Below are 20,220 nucleotides of genomic sequence, written 5' to 3'. Positions count from 1 at the left end.
CCAAGTGATCCGTGACCCAATCACCAATCCGGTTTGATATCTGGTCCGATTCTGATAACATTGCAATTTGCTAACGAAAAAGGTCAAATTAGTTGTAAAATTTAGAAGTAAAACTACCCCTGCCTATCACGTTAGGTCTTTTTGCAGATTATTCCATTTATAATCTTCTCTTCATTTCCGGCCACCCTAAAAAAAGACAGCCAAAAGAAACCCTAGGCGTCCAACACATTGCTGAGCTTGTTCTTCCTCATAATCCATTGTTATCGATCAGGTATATAATCCTAATTAACCAAACATTGATATTTTCTTTTCTTCCTTTTTGGTTTAAATTCGAAACTTGGATATCAATTAGTCATTAATCTAGCAAAATTAGAATCAAATGACTTCCTTCTACCTTAAGATTAGCAGAGATGTGTTTGTTTTGGTTTAGTGATGAATTGTGCGTGATTGTGAGGTTATATATCCCTTCCAAATTAAGAGATGATGAAATTAAACAAAAAAAATTGGACGTTTGTAAGTTTTTTGGATTAAGAGATTTGGGGTGAGGGATTTGAAAAGTTAGATTTGGGATTCTTCCACATATGTTGTCCGTAGATGTAGAATACGAGGTACAAATAACATTTAGCTGATTTTAATCAACTTGGTACAAACGGAAATTTTAACAGAATATCCGCTAGATTGTCTAAAATTGGACTAAGTTGTTAACCTTGGGTGCTTAGTTGTAGGGCTGTAAATGAACAGAGCCGCTCATGAGCGGCTCGGTGATCGGCTCGATTTGTAAACGAGCTGCTTGTGAACACGATTTACTGGTTCCGTTCGTAAACTAGCCAAGCTTGAGCAGGCCAAAGCTGGACTCGAAAGCTCGCGAGCAGGCTCGATTAGAACATTTATTAACAAATTTTAGTTTTGTAGAAAACTATATATTTTTGTGTTAGTTCACAAATATCTAAACTTAATATTATTTCATTTGCTATTAGATGAGTTCGTTCACAAACATAATAAATGAGTAATAGACGAACTAATTGTAAGCATCTTGTTTATTTATTAACGAACTTTGCATGTGAGCTTGTTTATGTACACAATTAAAAAGTTATTTGCGAGCAAACTTCACAAATATAATTAACAATTTACTCACAAACAATTCATAGTTAGATAATTTTCTTAATGAACCAAGTCCAAAAGAGGATTTTGAGCTCGAAACAAGCTCGAAGCTCGGCTCAGCTCGTTGAGCAAGCCAAAGCTCGGCTCGGGCTCGAGCTCGTTAATTTTATAGCGAGCAGAGCTTGAACGGACCAAAGCTCGGATCGGCTCGATTACAGCCCTACTTAGTTGTACCATTTGTTACGTTAGGGGTATTATTGCTCTTCTCTGCCAACGTTGGGAGTATTTTTTGCACCTTATCCCTAGATTAAATTTGGAATTTTCTTTTTTGTGCTTTTAGTTCTAATTTTGAAATACTACACATACTACCATCTGTTTGATAGGGCGGATTTTGTTGTTGCTGTGAGCTGATAATTCCATCTGTATAAATTTAGAGTAGTTAATTGTTGTAAATTCAACTTTCTTCCAACTATAAAATATAAATTCTGAATCAAAATTATGTTATGGGATTTTCTATGATCTATATGTCTAAGCCCCATAGTCGTAGTAATCGGACTCAACAATTATTATGTCCTTCACCTGCAATTGTAATTATCTGAATTGGTATTTTCTTCCTTGACTGTTGTACGATTTTGTTTAAATTCGATATATTAGCCAGAAATCTGCCAGAATTGACACCTAATGACTTCCTCAGTTTTGTTTTCTCTGTTTTCTATCTCGCTCAGCAGAATTTAGAATTTTACTGAGTTTTGTTTTCTCTCTTATTTCAATCAGCTGTCTTGCACAATTTAAATTTAGAATTTTATGCCAACTGTTTGATTGGATGGATTTGTTGTTGCCATGAGCTTAGAATCTTATGCCAACTGTTTGATCTGGCGGATTTGTTGTTGCCATGAGCTTAGAAGCTTATATTAGTTAATTTGTTGCAAGTCAACTTTCTCCCATTGTCTTAGTAATCAAACTTAACAATTATTATGTCTTTCACCTGCAAGGATGGATGGAGGAGGAAGACATGCAAAAAAAGTGGCAAAGATGGAACTGCCGGAGGATATTCTGATAGAAATTCTGTCAAGATTGCTGGTAAAATATCTTTTGAGATTTAAGACAATTTGCAAAGCGTGGTATTCAATTATAAAAAGCACACAGTTCATAAAAAATCATTTGAATCATGCTCATTTTACCCATTACAATCAGCACAAGAATGCACTTGGTCTTCTTATTCCTTTTATTAAGTTTTCATCACCAACCTAGCATAATCTAGAAAATTCTAATGTTGATTTTTTGCTTCAATTGTGGTCTTAATTTATACAAGTTTATGGTTGTATTTTGTACAAGTTTGTGGTTCAAAATACTTTCAAACTAGTATAAATAGGTGTTCAGTATTGTGAGTGTGTGCAAGTAAGTAGCAAAATAGTTTAGGATATACCAAATGGACCCTTAAACATTTAGGATATAATTGTACTTCTATGACCTTAGGTAAAATAAATCAACAAATTCTATAAACCCACTGTAAAAAGAGGTAGTTGTCAGGACTAATGGTTCTGATGTAGAGAATCAGTTTAGAATTTAGAAAGAGAGAAGGAGAAGAGAGAAAGAGAGAATACAGAATAAGAGAGAAAGTAGAAGGAATTAGGAATAATATTCTTCATTGATGTCTTGCCTCTCAAAAGGCATGACCCATATAAAGCAGTGTAGTACAATGATGAGGGGACAGCTGGTATGACAGCTGGCCTTACTTTTATGAATACATCCAAAATAGCAAAAGCAATCATCTAAAATGCATAACAAACTCACAGCAGGAGAACAACACAACCTAGGCCACTAAAAAGCATAAAGGACCTAGCTAACTGGTTAATAACCATTTTAGTCCTTCTTCTTCCTATTGTATGTGACAATTCCTCCCCTTTTAGCACATTCTTGTCCCCAAGAATGATAAAAGGCTGGAAATTGCTGGCGAATAGTAGCAGCATCTTCCCAAGTAGCATCCACAGCGGACAGTCCATTCCAGAAAATGAGTAGTTGATACACAGAAGTGTCCCCACGAATAACATTCCTTGTGTTGATCACTTTTAGAGGGGTCAACTCCCATTCATCATTGAATGGAGGAGGCAAAGTAGTCAACACTGGTGTAGCAGGGCTGAGTTGCTTCTTAAGGAGAGAGACATGGAATACAGGGTGGATTCTGCTACCTTCTGGCAAAGCAAGCTTATATGCAACCTTGCCAATCCTCTCTAGAATAGGATAGGGCCCAAAGTATTTAGCAGTAAGCTTGAGAGAGTTGCGAGAGATGACAGTAGATTGCCTGTAGGGTTGAAGTTTAAGAAACACCATATCCCCCACTTTAAATTCTCTGTCTGACCTCTTCTTATCTGCTTGTTGTTTCATTCGATTCTGTGCCTTAGCTAAGCATTCTCGAAGAAGAGAACTCATTTTATCCCTGGCCTGTAAGAGATCTTCCACTGCTGCAACAGGAGATGTAGTAATAGGAAGGACTGGAAGCTGTGGAACAATTCCATAGAGAGCTTGAAAGGGGCTCATTTTTAAAGAGCTATGGTAACTAGTATTGTACCAATACTCTGCAAGACTTAACCAATTGGCCCATTTTTTTGGAGTAAGGAAACACATACAACGCAAATAGTTCTCAGGCACTGGTTCAATCGCTCAGATTGGCCATCCGTCTGAGGATGATAGGCACTAGAATAATGTAGAGTGGTCCCTAAGAGCTTCATAAACTCTTTCCAAAAAGTACCATTAAAAATTTTATCCCTGTCAGAAACGATAGAGCGAGGCATGCCATGTAATTTAAACACTTGGTCCAAGAATACCTGAGCCACAGTAGCAGCATTGAAGGGATGTGATAAGGGAATAAAATGACCACCTTTAGAATATCTGTCAACAATCACCAGTATGGTGTCATACCCTTTAGATTTAGGCAACTTTTCAATAAAGTCCATGGCAATGTCTTGCCAAGCAGCTTGAGGTATAGGAAGTGGCTGTAAGAGACCAGGGTAGGCTACATGGTCAGCCTTGCACCTTTGACAAATGTCACAATTAGCCACCCAAGAAATAACATCCTTGTGAAGACGAGGCCAATAGAAATTCTGCTGCAACCGAACTAATGTGCCCTTAATGCCTGAATGTCCCCCAAATGAAGAGTTGTGGCAAGCTTGCAGAACTTGCTGTCGCAACCCTGTAGAACTGCCAATGTAGATTCGAGTCTTGAATCTGAGAATTCCATTCTGTAATGAATACTTAGGATCACTATTAGGTTGAATAGTGAGCTGTTGCAGGAGGGTAGAAGCAATAGAATCACCTTGATAAGAAGAATGTATTTCCTCTAACCAAGTAGGAATAACCATAGAAAGAGCCAATAAGTGGGCAGAATCTTCTTGTTGTCGAGAAAGGGCATCAGCAACCCTGTTGTCAACTCCCTTTTTATATTGGATGGTGTACTCCAATCCTAGCAACTTGGAGACCCCTTTATGTTGTAAGTATGTATGGAGTTTCTGTTCAAGCAGATGCTTGATACTTTCATGATCGGTTTTGATCACAAATGGAGAATTCTCTAGGTAATGGCGCCATGTGGTGCAAGCATGAAGTATAGCCAATAATTCCCGCTCATAAGCTGACAATTGTTGGTTGCGTGGACTTAAAGCCTTAGAAAGGAAGCAGATAGGTTTGCCTTGTTGCATCAGGACAGCTCCTATTCCTGTTCCACTAGCATCACACTCTAGAACAAAAGGTAAGCTGAAGTTAGGAAGGGCCAAAACTGGAGCTTGAGTCATCAACTTCTTAAGTGCTAGGAATGCCTCAGTAGCTGCTGATGTCCAACTGAACTGATTTTTCTTTAAGAGATCAGTTAAGGGTTTGCTAATAGAGCCATATCCCTTGATAAAACGCCTGTAGTAGCCTGTTAAGCCCAAGAATCCTTGCAATCCTTTAAGTGTTACTGGTAAAGGCCAATCCAGCATAGCAGATATTTTAGCTGGATCTGTTGCTACTCCTTCTTGAGACAATACATGGCCCAGATAGGCTACTTGAGGAACAACTATATCACATTTGGATGCCTTAGCATACAACTGTTGATCAAGCATTAATTGAAACACAATCTCAAGATGTAAAAGATGTTCCTCTGCATTGGCACTATAGATTAGTATATCATCAAAGAAAACTAATACAAATTTGCGTAAATACGGTTGGAATAAAGTATTCATGAGGGATTGAAATGTGGCTGGTGCATTAGTCAGGCCAAAGGGCATGACCAAAAATACATAATGCCCTGAATGCGTACGAAATGCAGTTTTATGAACATCTTCCACCTTCATCTTTATCTGATGATACCCTGCCCTGAGATCCAATTTAGTAAAGATTGTAGCTCCCTTTAGTTCATCTATTAACTCCTGGATTACAGGAATAGGAAATTTATTCTTGATAGTGGCTTTATTAAGTTCTCTGTAATCTACACAGAATCTCCAGCTTCCTTCTTTCTTTTTTACTAGCAAAACAGGGGAGGAATAGGGGCTTTGACTAGCTTGGATAACACCACTGTTTAACATCTCTTCCACCAACCGTTCAATTTTATTCTTTTGATGATGAGAATACCGATAGGGTCTCACATTGATGGGATCTGTGGCATTTTTTAGAGTGATAGCATGATCATGTGATCTAGATGGAGGTAATGTAGATGGTGTTTGAAATAGGTGATTGTAGTGGTGAACCAGGGGAGTGAAAGCAGGAGGTGTAATTGGTAAGGATTCTGAAGGTTTGGGTTGTTGTGAGGATACTTGATTAGGTTCAATTTCTGTGAGAGATAAGAGAAATAAGCTTGATGTAACTCCCTTCCATCCCTTAGTTACTAGTTTATTCATGGCCTTTAATGACATAGGTTTAAGGGAATGAGAAGCTAAGATGCCCTGCAATTCTATAGCCTTTTGTTCCTTATAAATGATTAGCTTATTTTTCTCAAAATCAAAAGTCACAGGAGAATGAGCACGCATCCAGTCAGAACCAAGAATTATATCATAATCACCAAGAGCTAAGACTCTAAGGGTAAAAGAAAACCTGTTGTGGTTCATGGACCATTGGCAGTCATTACATTTTGTCTGGACAAGCAATTGTCTGCCATCAGCCACAGATACTGCTGCAGGTTTCACCTGAATCAAGGGCAGCTTCAATTCCTGAGCCAGTTTCTGATCTACGAAACTGTGTGTACTACCACTGTCTATCAATATCATGATAGGTTTCTTGTGTAAAATGCCCTTAAGTCTTAAGGTGTTATCATTCTTGCCTCCATCTAAAGCATGAATGGACAGGGAGATTTGCTCTACCTTTTCAGGTTCAGCATCCACTTCTGTACTGTTCTCCTCCTGTATCTCCTCATCCTCATCAGCTTCTTCAACAACTGCTTGAAGAAGATTCAACTTCTTATTAGTGCAACGATGACCTGGGAAAAACTTGTCACCACAAGTCCAACAAGCACCAGGGATACGTTTCAGGGCAGGATTAGAAGTGGAAACAGCAGTTTTTGGTTCAGGTAATTTATACCCAGGTGTAGTGGTGGTGATTGGGGTTGTAGGTGTGGGTCTGGAATATGGATTTGCAGTCCAGGGTTTAATTGGATTAGGCGAACGATAGGTAGGTTTAGGTTTAACTGCTTCCATAATATTTTGGAGATGAATCTCCTCATACTTGGCTTGTTTGATAGCTGTGAAAATATCAGCAGGCTCCTTAGATCTGACTGCAGATTTAATCTCAGGTTTCAGGCCAATGATAAAACTAGAAACAAAGAAGGATTCCGTTGTAGTGGGGTGGACCTTCTCCATTCTTAGTTTGAGGGATTCAAACTGATCTTGATACTCCACCACAGTTGAAGTCTGCTTAAGCTGGTATAGTAATTCTACTATATCCTCCACTTTTGTTTCCTGAAATCGCTTTTCGATCTCCTCAACAAATTCTTCCCAAGTAGCATGTGGATGACTGGGAATCCAGTTCTTATACCACTTCTCAGCCTTTCCCTGAAGATACAGCCCAGTCAGGGCTACCTTCTTTGAATTATCAACTTCAAAAAGTTGAAAATATTTAGAGCACTTGCTCACCCAGTTTTCCACTTCTGTACCATCAAATGAAGGTAACTCACATTTAGGTAGTAGTTTGTTAAGAGTAGGAATTGGAGTTTGAGGTTTGGCAATATTAGATTCTCCTGAAGAGGAAGCAGGGAAACTGCCCAGAATTCCCTTATTTGGGTCAATGTTTAGGTTGGGTGTTTTGAGAGGTGAGAGATTGGATTCAGTTTGTGGTTGAATGAGTTTGGCAAGGGTGGTGATGGATTTATGAACTAAATCTTCAAGAGATTGTTGAGAATCGATCTGATCTTTCCTTAGTTGGTTTTGCTCTAAAAGAATAGATTCAATCCTCTTTTGTTGAGCTGTTTGAATGGCTTCAAAATGAGCCTCCATTTTTTCTAACTTTTCTGTTGTGGCTTCTGATCTGTTATGAAACTGGGTAGTGAGCTCCTTCAACTGGAGTTCTAAAGCTTCCATGGCTGCTTGAACTTGTTTTGCTGCTCTGGTTTTAGCGTTTACCATACAAGTTGGCCGGAGAAACGAGTATCTCTGATACCAATGTCAGGACTAATGGTTCTGATGTAGAGAATCAGTTTAGAATTTAGAAAGAGAGAAGGAGAAGAGAGAAAGAGAGAATACAGAATAAGAGAGAAAGTAGAAGGAATTAGGAATAATATTCTTCATTGATGTCTTGCCTCTCAAAAGGCATGACCCATATAAAGCAGTGTAGTACAATGATGAGGGGACAGCTGGTATGACAGCTGGCCTTACTTTTATGAATACATCCAAAATAGCAAAAGCAATCATCTAAAATGCATAACAAACTCACAGCAGGAGAACAACACAACCTAGGCCACTAAAAAGCATAAAGGACCTAGCTAACTGGTTAATAACCATTTTAGTCCTTCTTCTTCCTATTGTATGTGACAGTAGTCTGGACATTGTTTTATTAATTTATCATTTTCAATGCAATAATTTTTGTTGGGTCATATCACGATGTAATTCTAAAGGGTCCGCATTACCACGGCTTGGTTAAGGATGGATGAGTCCCTATACCGCTCGACCATATCCTTGTGCTTTTCGAATGCAATAACAAAATTTGAAACAGAGACAAATCCGTTTTATAATTTAAAACTTGAGGAAGTCAGTGATTAATATAAGATCTATGATCCAACCTCAACTATTAGTTTGAGCTGTTGGTTCAAACGATTCCATGACATGATATCAGAATCTCTTGGACCAAACGGCTGAAGATTCGAATCCATGAGGCATTTGCTTGTGGGGGTGTGCAGAGATTGATATACTTTACATGTAAAAGATATAATAGAAAAATCGTAAAAAAATTTTACTTAAAAACTACATATTTTTTATTGCACTTAATTAAAGGATATCTAATACAAACATTTATTTTCATATGAAAATATAATTTATTTGGCTTTAAGTATCCAGTTTAACATTGACGATCTCAAATAGTTTTAACTTCAAAAAAAAAAAAAAAAAACTTTCACGAGATATAAACTCAAGAATTTCAAATACTCACATCAACAAGTTTGTCAAATTCAATTGTAACATTTTTATTTCTGAAATCTACATAAACATGACAAAAAATTGTTATAAGAAAATATAGTCATAAAATTGTATCCTGTGATTGTTTAGCCCTAGGAATTATAATCATCATTGATTCTCTTTTTAGATTTTAATTTTTCTTATAAAAGTTTTATTTTCGGGTCCCTACTCTTGTTGTACCTAAATGTATGCTTCGATTTGTTTAGGTTTAAGATTAGATCTACGTTACATTTATTTTAAGCTTTAATTTTTGTATTACTTTTCTTTTTAAAAAAAAATGGTTTTTGGCCCCTCTCTCGGACCCTAGGCAAGCGTTCCTCCTGTCCATACCCAGAGGCGACCCCTGATTAAAGTAAAATTGCTCATGAAATTTTGGGGGTATTTTTGTAACTTATCCATTAGAAAAAGAAAAAGAAAAAGGAAAATAGGAACGGAAGGGATATCTGTATTATGGCATAGATTGTTTGGAATTTGGAAGGGATATCTGTATTATTAACATAGATTGTTTGGAATTTAGAAGGGATCAGGGGCGGAGCTAGGAGGGTAGGGGAAGGTCTCCCGACCCTCCGGAACACCCTTGACGAACAGTGATTCAGTCTTGAGCAGCCCCAAAATAGTTAAAATTAGTACTTATAATGTAGAATGTGATTATATGACATAAAACTAAGTTTGCATAGTTGGTTGTATTGTAGTGATATTTAAAGGAATCTCTACATCCAATTGGTCCTATGTTCGAATCTCCCTCTCTTCACTTTTTATCTCATTTTAATTTTTTCCCTTAAACCTCATTCTCCTTTAAAATATTAAGTATAATTTTTAATCATTATTAACCTCATTCTCCTTTATTATTTTTAATTGTATTTTTTTAGTTACAAAATTCATGACCGAGAAGACAATTTGATGAATAATTTCTCCAATTGACCAAACTTGTCGACGTTAGGGATCAAATTGTTGTTGCCTGCCAACATTAAAGGGTAAAATTGCACCATTTTAGACGTTAGGGGTAAAATTGTTCTTAGGTGTAAACATTAGAGTATTTTTGCACCTTATCCTTACTTTATATTGCATCTCAATTGCTTTGTATTTTAATGTTTCCAATTATGATCAAATTTACCCTTATATTATCAAAATTTGAAAATTTTGATTTGACTACTATGAATCAAAGCCTTAAGTCGTCATTAAGAAAAAAAATCTTCATGCAATGGAGCCCCTCCGGACTTTGAGCTCTGGCTCCGCCACTGGAAGGGATATCTGTATTATTAACATAGATTGACATAAACCTTGCAGTTTCCTTATAAAAAAAGTAACTGCTAATAAAGAAAGGATTTAGTGTTGCATTTAAACTTATTTAATCATAAATTCGTTAATCTTTCTTAAATGAATTTTCTTAAAGTTAGATTTTAATATTAATATATTGTAAAGTTGAAACCAGGTGTATGGGCCCAGACCTGTCCGGCTGCCGGAACCACTATGAGTAAAAGTAGTTTCAACCTTCCTGTTTCTATGAAATTTGAGGTTGTGGTGGTTCTGGCCATCTGTGTCCAATAATTTTAGATTAGGTGCTGAATTAGCACCCCAAAATTAGCGCAAGTCCTGTTAGGCTCTCTTTAAATCCAAAATTCGATTTTTTTAAATCCAAATTTCTAAATTTTTTAGCCTATTAGGTCCTTAAATTCAAATCTCTAAATTTTTTAATCCCTAAATCCGAATTTTTTTTTATTAGACACATTTTTTTTACATGTGAAGTTTTATCTTGGTACTTAAAATTAGTTCTTATAACACATGTTCGATTTGAGGGCGAGCCTTGGCGCAACGGTAAACGTTGTTGTCGTGTGACCAAGAGGTCACGGGTTCGAGTCTTAGGAGCGGCCTCTTGCCAAATAAATTGGCAGGGGAAGGCTTGCCCCCAGTACACCCTTGCGGTGGGACCCCTCCCCGGACCCTCACTACGCGTCGCGTAGTGCGACCGGGCCGCCCTTTTTTTTTTTAACACATGTTCGATTTAGCCTTTATACATGCACATGTAAAATCGACCCTCCCAACCGAATAATCTTGTATTCAATTCAACACTGGTTGAAACTGTTATATCTCAAAATGAAATTTAAAATTCATAATATTAGTAGAATTATATTTTATCCCTAACACAAGCATATTCCTTATTCTTTTACAACATTTTAATGAAACAATATAAAGAGAGAATATCAGTGTAAATTACAATATGGTCCCTCAATTTTATTACTACATTTTTATGAAATAGCCGTATTTTTATTTTCTGTATCATCATTTTTAAAGTTTTCTCTCTTTCGAAAATCATTTTCTCTCTTAATTAAACAATATCTAATTTGTGTGCCGTCCACATATCCTTTTCAGGAACTGTTATTGTCAAAATTTGAAAAACAAGACTATATGAGAAATCATTCGGATGATTTTGACATTAAGAAATTAAGTTTTATCGTATTAATTAGATAAGTTGGGTCAACTTTTATGTATTATTTCTCAAATTGACACAATTTGCTAACAACAACAACAACAACAACAACAAAGCCTTAGTCCCGAAATGATTCGGGGTCGGCTAACATGAACCATCATATAAAACCGTGAAAATCAAGTCGTGTCAGCGACACAGATTCGCTCCCTCCACTCCGTCCTATCCACTACCATATTTTCCTCAATTCCCAATAAACTCATATCACTCTCGATCACCCTCCTCCAAGTTTGCTTAGGTCTTCCCCTACCCCTCACCACTACATCCCTTTGCCACTCTTCGGTTCTCCTAACCGGCGCATCAAGCGCTCTACGTCTCACAATTTGCTAACAAAAAATGTAAAATTAGTGTTGGTTGCCAACGATAAACGTAAAAGGTAACATAGATTGGTAACATAAACCTTGCAGTTTCCTTATAAAAAAGTAACTGCTAATATTAGTTAACATAGATTGTTTGGAAATAGACCTTGCAGTTTGGGATTTGGAAGGGATATCTGACGGATATCTGTATTAACTTGCAGTTTGGGATTTGGAAGGGATATCTGTATTAACTAGGTTTTCATATTGGCTATAAATCTAGCAAAATTAGCACCTAATGACTACTTCTATCTGAGTTTTGTTTGTTCAAACTCCAAAATCAGAAATACATGAATTGATGTTTGTTCAATACTCATTATTACTTTATTAAGGTGTTTTTAAGAATCCAGTTAACATATATAAAATCTAACAGAAATCATATCCCAAGGCATTAGTGTTTAGAGCGTGATAGTTATCCCTTTACATTGTAGCGAAAATAGTAGTAGGCCGCTAGTGGTGTATATTCCTCTATATAGCTTTATAAGAGGCGCAGTTGAAAGGTGATGACTATGGAGGCATCAAAGATGGCTCAACATAAGTAATGAAATCCCAGTGGCAGCAGCATTCTGTTGTAATGGTATTCATGTATTGTAATGTTATCAGTATCATCAGGAGACATAGGTGACCTTTATGAATGGCATGGAACGTGATGGTAGTTTAATTATGTGGTGGCACTTTGGCAGCAACAATTGAGATAATACTTGGTGATAAATCCAAAGCCACAATAAGGTTTTAAGTGCCTGAGTGAGAGCACTGGTGGTTGTCTTTTTATTTTCTTTTTCAGGTCTTATTAGTTTAGGAAAATAATTCCCTCATATTTTGTTCAAAAAACTGAATCCTTAGAAGAATTACCATGGCCATATGCCCTATAGGTCTAGAATGAATTAATGTCTACAAAACGATGAGTGCCTTTGATCAGTTACCTGATTCTATTTCGATGAATATTTGCGTACTATCTAGTTTTGCTGGAACATTAGTTTAGATTTTTTTTGAAAGTCTCTTTACTGTTACCATAGTCGTCAAATTGAGATTCTACTTGTGAATCGAAATCCTCGTTTTGCGAACCGTGACTCGTGAATTAATTATGTCAATTTTGTTTATCTTTTTTAATTTCTATAGTTTCTTATTTTAGTTTTTACTACTTTCTTTTCACACCCTAGCTGGCCCACTTTCTGTCTCCTCAAATTCAACCCTTAATTTTTCCATGAATTTCTCCTAGCCGCAGTTTGGCAGTCCGATTATTTTGGGCGGAGCGCTGCCTGAGATCACCTCCCGAACACCACCCTGCGTCTGCCACTTATCATGAGCCATGTCCAAGACTCGTCCGACTCAAACGATTCACCCGATTCAGAGACCGAATCGGACGATTCGACACCGAGTCTTGGTTGAGTTCGATTCTCCCTATAGTGTCAGCTCGACACTAGCCGACTGACTCGTACGAGTTTGATAACAGTGACCTTTACACTGAAGTCCTGTTTGAGTCTTAATGAGTTCTAGAAGAGATTATATCCCTTGTAGTTGTCTTCAAGAACCCAAATCTCAAAGCATTAGGATTAGTCTGAAACCAATGTCTTGTGGTTTAGGGTCAATTACATCACAGTCAAGAAATACTACAATCCCTAGTGTTTTAAATAAATTATTTTTATTTAATAAATAAAATTCCTACCATTTGTTGCTTTGAGTTGTGTGATACTATTAATGTCTGCAGCTGTCATTCATATAAGATCCTCTGTGTGACTACAAGGAGCTAAGGTGCGACCATCTTTTCTTTGTTTCAACCATAAACTAGCTTTACTTCTTTCGAGCATCCAAAATTTCCATCCACCATAGGCAACATATAATCCTATGAAATACAATTGTAAAGCCTAAATTCTATCATTAAACCATCAATAGTACTATTCACATTATTAGTTGCAATTGCAACTACTAGGCCTCAGAATTGTTCACAAATAATTGGCCTAGGCTGCTCCTTTTCCTACATGAATAAATATTGATCCATTTCATTCAGATCTCAGCCAACTGACAAACTTAAATACATATATCAGGCATCACTCAAATATATCAAACTTAAAGAAGCATAGAACCAAGCTAATTTCCCCCAAATTTCTCAACAATTGTAAGAAACCCCAACCAAGTAAACATAAACCAGTGTTGAAGCTCCAAATCACTAGAAGCAATGTGTTACAAGTAGAAAGAGAGTCAGAGGAATCCCTCTCCTTGGCCACTGATTCTATTCATTCAAAATCATAATCTCCAACAAGATTGAGATCTGAACAATAACCCCTCGGAGTGAAAAGAGAACTTCACAAGACATATAAGAACTTAGGATTTATTGAAAAGAAATGCACATACAAGTGTCATTTTGAGGAAAGGTTACATGGATCTTGAAGAGAACAATGAAGAAACATGAAAGATGTTTTTTGGAGAGCAAAATTCTAGTGAGAGGGATGAGGGAGTGAAATTGGTAATAGGTAGAAAGGAAATACTATCTCTAAAAGTGAGGTGAGAGAGAGCAAGATATAGAGCATAAGATATCATATAGTGATTCCATGTCAACATATGTCCTAAGACAGGGTTAAATGCAATTGTTGTTGCTCAAATTTCTAACTAATTTCAAAATTTGCATAAAGTTTCCAAGTGACAAAAATCACCTAACTTTAATTTCATTGCGCTAAAAAATACTTTTATCCAGAGTTGTCATTTTGCCAAAAGCATTAGTAACACAATGTTGATGAATCATAGTATGAAAAAAAAAATTGAAACAAGAAGAGTCAAATTAAATTGAAGTTTTACAACTTCTATGGCACAAACTGAATTTTTACGACTATCTGGAAACCAGCTAAAAAATTTAAGGAGATGGATGTGACCCCTTAAGATGCTAGTAGAAACAATTATGTAGCACGGCCACTTTGATTTCGGAGAGTTTCCATGTTTCGAAAAGTAAAACTCCTTGAATTTACTTATAATTTAAGAAAATAGGATACTTCTTTCTTGCAATAGAATGCATTTCTAAAAGAAAAACAGTGCAGCAATCGATCTTTTAATCATCTCATCTTGCAATAAATTTAGATTAGGTGCTGAATTAGCACCCCAAAATTAGCGCAAGTCCTGTTAGGCTCTCTTTAAATCCAAAATTCGATTTTTTTAAATCCAAATTTCTAAATTTTTTGGCCTATTAGGTCCTTAAATTCAAATCTCTAAATTTTTTAATCCCCTAAATCCGAATTTTTTTTATTAGACACATTTTTTTTACATGTTAAGTTTTATCTTGGTACTTAAAATTAGTTCTTATAACACACACACATATATATATATACGAAAAGAAAACAAGTTCGATTTAGCCTTTATACATGCACATGTAAAATCGACCCTCCCAACTGAATAATCTTGTATTCAACACTGGTTGAAACTGTTATATCTCAAATTAAAATTTAAGATTCATAATATTAGTAGAATTATATTTTATCCCTAACACAAGCATATTCCTTATTCTTTTACAACATTTTAATGAAACAATATAAAGAGAGAATATCAGTGTAAATTACAATATGGTCCCTCAATTTTATTACTACTTTTATTATGACCCTTAAACTTTAAAATTGGATATTATGATCCCCTGAACTTCACTTTACTAACATAACCATCTCTTTCATCATTTACCAAATCAAAATGATGGATGAAGATCTCAAAATGAAAAAAAAAAAAAAAAAAAATTAAAATTGTTAAGAACTACATTTTTATGAAATAGCCGTATTTTTATTTTCTGTATCATCATTTTTAAAGTTTTCTCTCTTTCAAAAATCATTTTCTCTCTTAATTAAACAATATCTAATTTGTGTGTCTTCCACATATCCTTTTCAGCAACTGTTGTTGTCAAAATTTGAAAAACAAGACTATATGAGAAATCATTCGGATGATTTTGACATTAAGAAATTAAGTTTTATCGTATTAATTAGATAAGTTGGGTCAACTTTGTAAGTATATATAATTTCTCAAATTGACACAATTTGCTAACAAAAAATGTAAAATTAGTGTTGGTTGCCAACGTTAAACGTAAAAAGTAGCATAGATTGGTAACATAAACCTTGCAGTTTCCTTATAAAAAAGTAACTGCTAATATTAGTTAACATAGATTGTTTGGAAATAGACCTTGCAGTTTGGCATTTGGAAGGGATATCTGAGGGATATTTGAGGGTTGCAGTTTGGGAAACTTTTCTAATTTAACTAAAAGAAATATATTATTTAATATTTGACAAACCAAATATCGCATAACAAGAATGAAATCCCTGAACATCTGAAATCCCACCTTTCCCATCCTACGACCTTTGCGATTCTGGTTGCTTCTTTCTCCAAAGACCTACCTTTATGATCCTGCATCCTTCTTTCTTTGACTAATTGTTTCTACCTGAATCCTACCCAGAGAAAGACCATCTAAACAAAAATCGCATCCCCAAATCATCGTTCACCTGTTATTTGCTCGATTTGTCTACTGGTTTTCTTTCTCTGAAATCATGTCTCCAACCTCAAAGTAGCCACCAATAACTTCAACTCCAACTAAATTGGTCTTTGAAGGAGTAGAGGAGGACTCAAGTCTTGTCTACTGGATCGTTGGGTAATAGCTGATTGGTCTTTTAAGGTTTATTGAACTAATTAGGTAATAGTTAATTTATATTTAGATGTGAATTTCTGTATTCTTTGTTTATTGAAGTTCTGTGCTATTTATTTATTGAAGTTTTGTGCTCTTTGTTTACTTGGATTCCTTATCTGATAGGCTGCATTCTGTCTGCATTTTACTGATCTCTAACTTTGAATTACTCTGATTGAAACTTTTTTCATTTTAAAGTAAGAACTTGAAATGCTGAAGATGTCTCTTTTATGTAAGAAGTACCCAATCATTTAGGTTAATCAGTTCTCACGTATTTGTTAACTGCATTCCTTATAACATTAATTATATATATGTTGATTGGAACTGATTTGGGTTCTTTGATGCTTTTAGTACTATTTATTTTGTAAATTTTAATCTATGTTGGGTAATTCTTCTCCATTCAAAAGCGAGAACTTATGAAAAGAAAAAAAAATTGGGATAAGGTACCAAAATAGGCTTATGGTTTTTGGGGAAGTATCAATTTAGGCTCCCTGTACAAAATAGCACTAATATAGGCTTAACGTTTGAAAATGGTACGAATTTAGGCCTCAATAACGGAACGAGACCTGTCGTTGATATTACTTTGTTAAGTTCAATGACGTGTCTCGTTCCGTTATTGAGACCTAAATTGGTACTCTTTTTCAAACCTTAAGCCTATATCGGTGCTATTTTGTACGTGGAGCATAAATTGATACCTATAGGCCTATTTTGGTACCTTATCCCAAAAAAAATGAACCTCCAAAATTATCAAATGTCAGGTGGGTTAAGATACTAAAACTGGTTGGACAAGTATGACCCATGACTTGGGAGCTTCTTACCAAGCTTTTCCTACTTTAGGAGGCCAATCTTTATTCTTCAAGCTCACATCTTACCATTCTAAAGAGGCTATTTTTGCTTGGAATGTTGTTCATGCTAAATGGAATGTTGGCTTCACTTATAAAGCTAATGTTAATTTCCATTGATTTTTAATTACCTTTTAATTTATCATATTTATAGCATGATTATAATTTTTGAAGAACTTTGATTCTCCTAAACTAAATATTGCTTGGTTTATGTCCTTTCTTTTATCTACAAGAATCACTTGTTTGCTTCCATCAGTTTCCCGATATCACAGAGCAAATCAAACAACACTTTCCATACCAAAATATAAGATTTGAAACCCTTTTCTACCGTGTCATTCCACAGCCATATAGTGCCATCTCAACCTTTTTCATGACTCCTACACAACCTCATCAGAAACATACAAGATTGTGTATTAGGCAAGCAGCCAACACCCTTAATTTTCGTGTACTGATTCCCAGAAATTAGGCCATTACCAACTCTCACTAGTGTATCATGACATTTTTCCTATATTCTATCATTGATGTATACTGTTACTTTGTCTGGTGGATGTTAGTTGTCATATTTAAAATGTAAGTTTTGATAGGAAATGAGTCAGATTTAAGAAGTGCCATTGGACAAGTCCTATTGTAATTGTGACTGGAATTTACACTCCAATTTTTTCCTGTACTTTTGTTGATGTTTCAATTAATTGAAAATCACTCCATTTGATTGCTTGTATTAATTGAAATGGCGTAATCATTTCCTATTACAGGCATGATATTCGTGAGATCAGAGGCAGGAGTAGGAATTCCTTGCAGTCTCTTTTATGTTGATGAGTATGCTTGAGTTTAATGGATACTTCCATTGTCAACATTTGTTTGATTTGTATGTATTCCATTGTATTTTCATTTGTTCATTAGAATAACCTTCTACACAAATTAGTGTTCATGTTAGCCTAAGTTTTCTCTAGTTTTGTTTAGCAACTTCAATGATTTCACTGCCTAAGTTCTTATACTTTCTCTAGGCTAGCTTTGCAAATTATCTCATGAGTAACTGCTTTTTATCTCTATAAAAAAATAGGAATGGAATATTAACATAGATTGTTTCGGATTTGGAAGGGATATCTGTATTAACTTGCAGTTTCCTTATATTCACTCTCAACACAATACTAAGATTTTTTGTTTGGAATTGGGTGGATTTTTTGTTTCCGTGAGCTTAGAATTTTCTCTGTATAAAATTTAGAATTTTTTGTTAATTTGTTGTGAGTTTAATTTTCTCCCATTGTTGTAGTAATTAAACTTAATGGAAAGAGGAGGAAGATGTACAAAAGAAGCGGCAGTGGTGGCACTGATAGTGGAAATTCTGATAGAGATTCTGTCAAGATTGCCTGTAAAATCTCTTTTGAGATTTAAGACGGTATGTAAGTCTTGGTATTCAATTATAAATAGTAAGCAGTTCATAAAAAAGCATTTGAAACAAGCTAATTCTATCCACTACAATCAGCACAACAATCTACTTGGTTTACGTATTCCTTCTTGGGATCCTTCCAACCTTTGTTTTCTCTATAATGAAAATTTGGATGGCAGTATACATTCTAAAGAAATTGGTTTTCCATTCAAGCTTGTCGAAGTTTGTAACTACTGTCACGGATTAATATGCTTCAATGTGTCTGGACATGGCATCCTCATTTGGAATCCATCTCTTCCTCTGGAGTATAAGATAATTCCAATGGAGTCTAAGACAAAAAGGCGTTCAGAGGTAGATCGATTTTGTGCTGCAATAGGTTATGATTCAACTACCGATGATTACAAGATTGTGAGAGTACCTAAAATACGCTTAACAATAGTAGATTTGTTGAAGTCTTTTCACTGAAAAGTAGTTCATGGAGTAAGAAGAAAATACCAAAAAACTTCAGATACGTGATTGACCAAAACATTAGTGTTTATACAGGAAATCGTCTCCATTGGATTGGAAGTCATTTTGTTGATGGTAAGGTAGTAGAATTTATTGTATATTTTGATATGGTGGAAGAAAGATTGGATCTTATGAATATGCCGGGTGAGGCTGCTGTGTCTAGGTTCAATTACAAGGGCCAAAGATTGGATAATTTTATCCGCCGTTGCTGTGCAAGGGGTGGAAAGGTTTTAGTCCATACCCGGGAACATGGACTAAGAACTATTGACCCAGAAGATGGTAACATTAATATTATGCCTCGGCCGGAGTTTGTAGGCAGGTTTTATGCTTACCCTTATGTTGGGAGTTTAGTATCACCAAGATGGTTTCAGTAACTGAGAGGAAGAGTTCACTTAATCACAATCAGATGGAACATCAGAATCGGCATAAGCTCGGGTTGTTGGATCGAACATTTAAGTCTATATGCATATTTTATTTTTCTTGTAGTGAATGAACTATTCCATTCTTGATTTAGTTGTCCTGTGATGTTTTCTAGTGTATTTTGTTGGAATTGATCTCTCTAAGACCATTTTGTTCCATGAAAGTTGTGTTTTTTTATATTGTTGTTTGGCCATTTTGATGAAACTTACATTCTCTGAAGTTTCTTGATTGTTTATTTCATTATAAGCTAGCTATCCATGAAATTTGGGGTTAACTGCATCCACAAAACTTCAAATCTGAACATCAAACTCATAAAACTTTGTATTTGATTTCTCGTAGCCTTTTTGACTGAATTCCGGTAATAACAGTCATCGGAATGGACACGTACGACATGTAAGATAAATTTTTCATGTGGATTGAATTTTTTGTTTTAAAAATGACATGTTATCAAACTCAACCCGACACTTTTATGTGAAAAAGAATTGAGCCATTCATGTTCCGTTTTTAACTCGGGTATGGTTGATTTAACCAAGTTGGCTTTGGTGATATTTCATTTTAAAAGAAACACAGTGGAAATTTTGTCTGACATGTCGTTCATGTGTCTATTTTTTTTTATAGTAAACATATCTTGCATTCAAATAGAATCAGCAGCAGTTCTTACACAATCAGCAACAAGAAATTGAGGTCTGGACAAGTTCAATCCCCATTTAGCCAATCCATTTGCCTCTTGGATGCTAGAGAAGGTGGAGCTTTCTTCTCTGATCATTTGTGCCACAGAGTCAATATAGCTAGCATCTCCGGGCTCCTTTACCACGTTGATAGCGTTCAAACAGTCAGAGGAGAGTATGA

General features: G+C 35.6%; 1 long non-coding RNA gene across 1 annotated transcript; it reads left to right on the top strand.

The window, feature by feature from the left end:
- The first annotated feature begins 132 nt into the window (after window positions 1-132).
- LOC136232217 (uncharacterized) lies at window positions 133-18,317 on the top strand. The gene is made up of 3 exons (XR_010690406.1): window positions 133-271; window positions 2,094-2,181; window positions 17,810-18,317. It is a non-coding gene; the product is annotated as an uncharacterized lncRNA (long non-coding RNA).
- The last annotated feature ends 1,903 nt before the right edge of the window (window positions 18,318-20,220 follow it).

Source organism: Euphorbia lathyris, chromosome 6 (assembly GCF_963576675.1).
Source record: "Euphorbia lathyris chromosome 6, ddEupLath1.1, whole genome shotgun sequence".
NCBI classification, from domain to species: domain Eukaryota; kingdom Viridiplantae; phylum Streptophyta; class Magnoliopsida; order Malpighiales; family Euphorbiaceae; genus Euphorbia; species Euphorbia lathyris.
Note: the sequence above shows the minus strand (reverse complement) of the source record. Positions and strands in the feature narration are given on the sequence as shown.